General features: G+C 40.5%; 1 protein-coding gene across 1 annotated transcript in view; it reads left to right on the top strand.

Moving 5' to 3' along the window:
• Positions 1-1,328: 1,328 nt before the first annotated feature.
• The window catches only part of Ticam2 (toll-like receptor adaptor molecule 2), a 31,949-nt gene continuing 25,554 nt past the window's right edge, over positions 1,329-7,723 (top strand). The window contains exon 1 of the mRNA XM_013510720.1: positions 1,329-1,853. The gene's annotated coding sequence lies outside the window, so the exon portion shown is untranslated. The remainder of the gene's footprint in view (positions 1,854-7,723) is intronic.

Raw genomic sequence — 7,723 nt, 5'->3', positions numbered from 1 at the left:
CCCTGTAAGGTAATTGGAGCAAAACCTGGGTTTTGCCTGTGACTGATATTTGGGGGCCTGAATAACTTGCCTAAGGTTGCATGGCTAGTGTCTTGTTGGTGTGAGATTTGAATGTGTTAACTTCTGATCTTTTTTTTTTTTTTGGTTTTTCTCCGGTACCGGGAACCGAACTCACGACCTTGTGCTTGCGCTTTGCCGCTGAGCTAAATCCCCAGCCCCTAACTTCTGATCTTTGGGCAGGGATTGGTTTGTCCTTTAGAAAGAAAGATAGAACTTTTGATTTGCTGTTGACTGACTTCAGGGAAATAAGATTTTAAAAAGAGACATTTCCAGCAGTTTGTTGGAAGATGAATTGTGTTTACACCTTACCATGGACATGTCCAGCGTTGGTCACTGAAAACACATTGGTCCACACTACAATGTTTGCCTCCTTCTTTTTATGTTAGTTTTGACTGTGTGAAGACCTAGTCCCTGAGAGGAGAAGAACCTGTTTTTAGAGCCTTATTGGATTATTTTAAGTCACTGACAGCGTATCATTCCTATCATTCTTACCCAGTACTTTCTTTTTTTCTGTACCATACCTTGTTCTCGGCACACAAATAATAAACAGCAATAAAAATGGCAGGGGGACAGGCAGAGGATTATGATGTGAGCAGATGCTAGGAGCCCACATGATAGTAAGCTCAGGGCACAACTGAACTTCACAGTAAAATGATGAATTAACTATTCTTTCCTAAAACTCAACCTCTATAAAGGATCCAAGTTCAGGACTAAGAATTGGTAGGTCACAAATGGAGAAATGGCCATAGGACAGCAGAGGCAACACAGGTTTAGATGTTTACTTATTGATTTACATGTCCCCAAGTTAGTACATACAGAAGATGGGTGAGTGAGGTCCCTTCGTATGGTTACATCTATCATACGACTTCCTCCTGGAGTAATGGATTGATAGATAAAAATGAAAACAGATGACAGAATTCTGCAGTTGGCCTGGGATATGGGAAAAGAGAAGGGAAAGAAGGAGAAAGTTTGTATATATGTATATGCAGGATAGTTAACACGGGTGTTCTACTGTCCTGTATTTCCTTGCTGAAAGAAACTGTCAGTGAGGCATTGGTTGATTAGCTTCGTATGTCTATATGTGTTTTCATGAGAAACTACATTGAAGATATCAATATGTAATACAATAAGCATTGTTAATTCCCTACCACTCTGTTTGTAACTCTGTAATGTCTGTACTGATCATATGCTATTTTGTAAAATGTTGTCGGTCTGTTAGTATTTTCCTCCTTTAATTTCTAAAAAAAAAGAATTCTGCAGTTGGCAAAATTATTCTCACTTAGCTCAAGCCACCAAAGGATGGGTTCCTGGGGAGGGTAAAGAAACACTATTGAAAATAGAAAGTAATTTAAAAGTTTTCCCTGGGGTGTATACACCTTTCTCAGGCATACTGAACTCTCTCAGTGCCGTATGTGGTTGAAACACAGAGATAACAGGCCAAACTTTTTCATAATACAAACTGTGGAAAGTAAAGTTACAGCAATCCTTTCTACTGGATCTTCGGAAAATGATGAGAAATGGTGCGGACAGAGAAATCAGTCAAAGAAGTCTTGGAAATTCTAAATAAGATGCTGCATCAGCAGTTGCTCAAAAAGAAACAGTTTTCTAGGAGCCAGGGATTATCCTCACTAAAAGACAATTGAAAACTGATAGCTAAAGTGACTTTTGTTTGACAAGGACATTGTCACTGTTGACAGGAATGACTGGCAGGGTGGAAAAAGCAGGGTAGGCCATGAAGCTTCTCAGAAAGACTTCAGAGGAAATTGGACACCTTTGAAACCACAGGTGTGAAGGTAAGTGAAACCTGCAAGTAAAAGTTGGCCTTGTTTGTCAGGGTCTGGTGACACTGTCCGTAATTTTCAATTGGAATTTAGGGGTCTGAGTGGACCCTGTGAAAGAAGTGGAAACATGAGGGTTTGGAGGACTCTTTTGTGCCCCTGAAGAGACTCCTTTGACTGTAATTATATTCGACAGTACTCTCTGGAGCTCTGAGAAAAACACTCAACTCCTTTCCCTATCAACCCAGCTGGTTTCAAACTACAGGTCATGGTGGGTTTGCTAACCCGGTTCTCAGTGGTCATTTACTGACTGCCTGTCACGTCCCAGATGCTGAGTGTAGTGTGTATGGACATGAACAGCTGTTTTAATGTATGGTCTTTGCTTACAAGGATCTCATAATCAGTGGAAAGAGTGGCATATAATGAATTCAGGCTGAAGATGAATTACTCTCAAATAGAAAAGTAACAAGAAAAAGTTAAACATAAATCTCAAGTCAGTAGTATAAATATTATGTTTTGTAGGAATTCAGAGGTAAAAGCTACAGGAGTCAGAGAAGCCTTTTCAGGAGAGGTGGCAGGTGAATTGTATCTCTAGGCCTGAGTAAAATTTAGACAGCCTGGGCAGGGATGAGGGAATGAGAAGAAAGGGTTAAGGAATGGGAGGGGCACTCTCCACGGGCAAAGTAATTACTAGAACAAAGAGATGCGGGATGGAATAAGGAGACCCTTGAGGAGGCCCCCTGGGGAAGCCAGTGGTGGGATTTGTAACAACTACTTTGTTTTGCTCCTGATGCTAAGTATATGGCTTTGCTGAGGGTAGGAGTTCAGTGCTTCAAAGGGAGAAAGGACGTCCTGCAGTGGATAGCAGGAGGGGCTCTGGGGACATAGGACCTGGAGCTGCACCTTGGTTCTCCCATTTGTTACTGTGACCTCCCATAAGTTCATCTCTTCATGCTTTAGGTTCCAAATTTTTAATTAGGGATAATATTCGTATCTGATATGTAACACAGTCGTGAGGTTAAAAAGATAGTTTTAATATGCTGACTATGCGGCTTGTTACATAGGAAAAGCTCAATCAATCTTAACTATTCTTTTTATACTAAAGAGTCATAAGTAACGTAATAACAACACTAATAATAATAAAACCTCCAAGCCAAAAGGTATCATAAAATTTATTTTATTTTATTTTTAGTGTTGCTGTACAGGTGATTGAACTCAGGGCTTTGACGCAGTAGGTGAACGAGGGCCCTGAGCTGTGTTCCTGGGCCCGAGTCATGAAATTCTTAATGTGCACGCGAGCACACAGGAGATCACCATCTGCAAGGAGCAGGTCTTCAGAGCTCCGAGAAAGAGCAAGAAAAACAAATACAGCTTTTCTCTTTTTATTTTCTCTTTCAGTTCTATAGGCTCAAAGTCTTTCCGTTTTCTGTTGCTGTTCTGAGAAGGAGCAGATGAAGAAATACAAGGCAGAGCTTGCCACTGTCCGCTGCTCTGCTCCCGGGTCAGCAATCTGTGAGCAGGCATTAGTGTTCCACCTGTGGCTTCTGCTTGGGTCCTTGTTGTCCACGCTTACAAGGGATGTGGCTCCCAGCTTATGCAGTGATGGGGCAGAATGTTTTCCTGCTCTGTTGTTGCACGGACAGGTTCAACACCCAGAACCCCTTATTTATAATTACCATTGAGCTGTTTATTTCTTGCCTTTCATTTTAGCTAGGTAAGCAAGTCCAGGCAGGCCACTTTCTAGGAGATTGTGAGAAGATAGGCTTCAGCATCAGCCCGGCTGTGGGTCTGATGTGGAGAGAACAGAGTCAAAAGAAAATATTCTTGTGGTTTTTTTATATGACTAAAAGGCAGCGAGGTTGTTTGCTGTATAGCCGATTGAAAAGAGTGACATTCTGGCTACCAAATGTTAGTAGCCCAAGTGGAAGCGTGCTGACCAAAGTTGAGTCATAACTTGAGAGGAAACCAATCTTACCCGCGTTTTTTTGTTCTTCAGTGGAGACCTTGAGTAAGCTCTTCGAGGACCGCGGCTTTTTACAGAGGAGAGGTAGAGTAACCGTTGGCCACAGCAAATGGCTCTTCTCGCTCTTGTGTCGGAACAAGAACCAGTTATGAGAATCCTTGGTTGGACTGGCATTTGGTGTGGTTAATACTGGTGGGAAGGTTGCTTGCAGGTCTCTTCGTTTGTTAATACATTTGGCCTCAGGTAGGCCCTCAAGGTTTTCTGTTGTGTCTGCTGGTTTGGCTAGCTGGGTCCAGTCTAACGGAATTAAACCACTCTTGGCACACAGGAGGGAGAGTCTCACAAAAGCCCTCTCCGTCTGGCCTGTGGCTGTGTGAATGCTTTTTTGGTGGTTCTTTGAATATGAAGCTTTGGTGGCTTTGAGCATTTCCTAAACAATAATATAAGACTTGGAGCACTTGGTGAGTTCTCTAGAGCACTTTACCAGAAAATAGCAATACAGTGAATCTCTGTTTCCATGACAGAACCTGCAGCTTTGTCCCAGGTTTATTCTTCAGAGTATGATTAGTAATCGGAATTCTTCAAATTTGGGGTAAGCCTAATATCTATGCAAGAGTATACATTCGACTGAGACTGATCGCACTATATAGGAAATAAAAGAGGAACTAAAATAGTTCCTGTTAAAGGAACTAAAATAAACAATTCCTGATACCTTTTTACCCCCAAAGAAAATAAAATAGTACACATACTTTCGTGTTAGACCAAGACTGGCCTCATCCTTTTTGTCCCCCTAACACATCTTGGTACTACCTAACTTCTAATGCTGAGTTATCTCTCATGCAAATAACTTTTTCCCAACATTCTGTTTCTGTTTACTGAATGAAACATTGTCTACAACACCTTGTTGTTATTTTCTTCTTAGAGACTTAAAAATCAGATTCAGAATGTGACTTAAGTAATTCTTTCTGAGTTCCTTGGATGAGCTCCTTGCTAGTATTCTAGGTCCTGGCTAGAGCTCAAAAATTAACACCTGCCCTTCACAAACCGGCCTCCATCCTGTGGGAAGTTTGGTGACTACACAGGGAGGTTGTTATTTCTAGGAACACTGGATCATCTCTCCTCTTGCCAGACAACAAACTAATTTCTCAAAGTGAAACACTGGAAAACAATACCACTCTGTACTGACTTCCTGTGTTTTTCTGTGAGCGTCTGTTACATAAGCCAGGCTCCAGGGATTTGCTGAGCTCTCTTTAAATGAGGTGGCAGCTGGTGACCATTCTTTAAAACAGATATTCATTTTGATACCTGAAATCCATATCAACAGAAAAAATCCAACAGGTGTCTGCTTTCCTGTTTGAAGACATCTGCATATTTCCATTCGTAAGAAAAAAAAAAAAATCTATTGTAATAGTTTGGAGCCCAGAGTTTACAAAAGGAAAATCACATGGGCCTTTTTCATTATTTCAAATTTTTATTATTAGCTCAGACTGGCAAGAGGCCAATAGAGAATCCTAGAAATGTTGGAAGGGGCAGCTGTGTGTCATAAGCTCTGTTCCACACCTGGGAAGGATAGTAGGATGTCCCTCTGCCTAGGTATTTCACAAGCCCAAAGCATGATGCCAGCAGTTTTACTGTTGCTTCTGCTCATAAAGAAGACCTCCATGGTAAATCATTTCCCAAGTAAAGTTGCTCTTTCTCTTTAAATAAAAATACTCTAAAAATATCCTTTCTTGGAGTGGTAAATAACTCCTTGAAGTAAAAGCTATCTAGATAACCTCTCCCAAAGAATTTCCCTCATTAATTACACTGGTTATGACATAACAATGCATAAAAGTTAGACAGAAAAATCTTGGCTCAAGTTTTACAAAAAAAGAAAAAAAATGTAGCCAGAGGGGCTGACATGGGGGTGAATGGAGAAATAGAAAGTCAGGTTTAAGATTAGTCATGAGAATATCACCGAAAATTTTTTATTTCTCTCTCTCCCAGGCAATGTTTTTAACATATAAAGGGGTTGACGTTATTATTAAGCTATTGTCTCGTAGCATTAAATCCACCCCTCCATGCTACATCACAGCAAAACACAGTTAGTTCTCTTTTGCTACTAGTACCCTGTTAGACTGGGCTAAGAGGGTGTGCTAGTGAGAGACTGCAAACCTAGAAGAGGAGAAATTTTGTCTTTCTCTCTGCTACTTCTATCTCTAGTTTGCTACCATCCAGCAATGCTTCCTTGCTCAAGTAGTGGCAGTTCATTCTAGCAACAGCAGTTACTACCAATTACTAATTTCCCCAAAATGTACAGAACCCGTCTAATGGAATGTCTTCAGAGGTAGTCTTAGCTGGCAGCATCTCCTTCTTAGAAGACTGGACTAACCCCATTGGCCCCTTCTCTGGTACCAGGCAGCTGTCACCTTTCCCTAAAAGGCCTGACCTGCTTTCTACTGGGCCCATGCTCCAAGGTCTGAGGCACTAGCATTGTTAGACAAAGGCCCCTCAGAATTGAGTGTCAGACCTCCTGTTATATCTTTCCTTCTTTCCCAATATTATAGGTGGCAACTGCATCTTATTTCTTTCTCTGATAAATTTTTGCATGTTTGATAACTAAGTACCTGGTAAGTAGCTCTTTATATTCTCTCTCTCTCCTTCCTCTCTCTCTCTCTCTCTCTCTCTCTCTCTCTCTCTCGCTCTCTCTCTCTTTCTCTCTCTGTCTTTCTTGGTATCGGGAATCAAACTCACGACCTCACACTTGCCAGGCAGGTGCTGTGCATTGAGCTATATCCCAAGCCCCTATATTCTTGATATTAAATTATCTTCATTGGTATAATTTTCCTCTTGAGCTATACTTATAAAATAGGAGTCCTTTCTGGAACTCACAGATGATTTAGTAGACAATATTTCTTGCAAGATGAGGCTGGGGCCAACCTGAGAACAGAGATCTCTGGATGGAAATGTCATGTTGCTCTTAATACCCTGGGCCCAAAACACCAGGGTTGGTCATGAATTCTTTTTTGTTATTATTATATCTTGCACTCTAGAAAGATATTGGAGATGTACAGAGAAAGTTTTCTCATTGTTAATTCTTACAGAAGAATTAAAGAGACTATTTTCTCATTCTAAGTCTGTAAGGAAAACTAAAATATCAGAGTGGTTCTTTTACTCTGGGCATCAGATGTTATGGAAATAATAGATTTGAAAGATTTATAACGTTAGGGAAGGCAAAAAGGTTGATGGGTTCAAGTGACATAATTGAAGTTCTCAACATTGGAAACCCCTTTTGTAACTGGGACACCTAAAGGCTTGGCAAATAGCCAAGCCCTTTAGCCTTCTACATCACTACTGCAATATGTGTACATATTGAAGGATTTAATGAATCATAAACATATGATCACCTCATGGAAAAAAAATGTGTTGTGCCCAGCGCTCTTTTCCATAAAGAAAGCACCATTGGGAAATGCAGACATGTGGAAACAGGCCACAAAAATGCAGCAAATTAGTCCTTGTTATCCACTCATCCATGCAGGGAAGTTTTAAAAGGTAATAAAGTCCTGGGTTCTTAAAATTGGCACTTTAGCCTCTGTTTTTAGAGTAAAATATATAGTGTGGGCTAACTACCATACATCTAAAGCATTTAGTTTAGCTTTTAACTACCTTCCAATTCAAAAGGGATTTCAAATCATGCTGTCACCTGTTCCCAAGTTTTCCACTGTAGGTTACCATCCCAAACTAACTCATTAAAATAAATGAAAACAAATAGGATTATCCAAGAGAAATGTCACTCGTGCTATTATAAAATGAGAATGTCTGGCACCACTCAATAAAGCTACAATTCTAAGCTGTAAATATAACCCATGGAAATTCAGATGACATCTCAACTCATTAGTTCTGTTCCATATTTGTGCTCGTAATAGATGATAATGTAGTCCTG

Source organism: Chinchilla lanigera, unplaced genomic scaffold (assembly GCF_000276665.1).
Source record: "Chinchilla lanigera isolate Chin_1 unplaced genomic scaffold, ChiLan1.0 scaffold00010, whole genome shotgun sequence".
NCBI lineage: Eukaryota > Metazoa > Chordata > Mammalia > Rodentia > Chinchillidae > Chinchilla > Chinchilla lanigera.
Note: the sequence above shows the minus strand (reverse complement) of the source record. Positions and strands in the feature narration are given on the sequence as shown.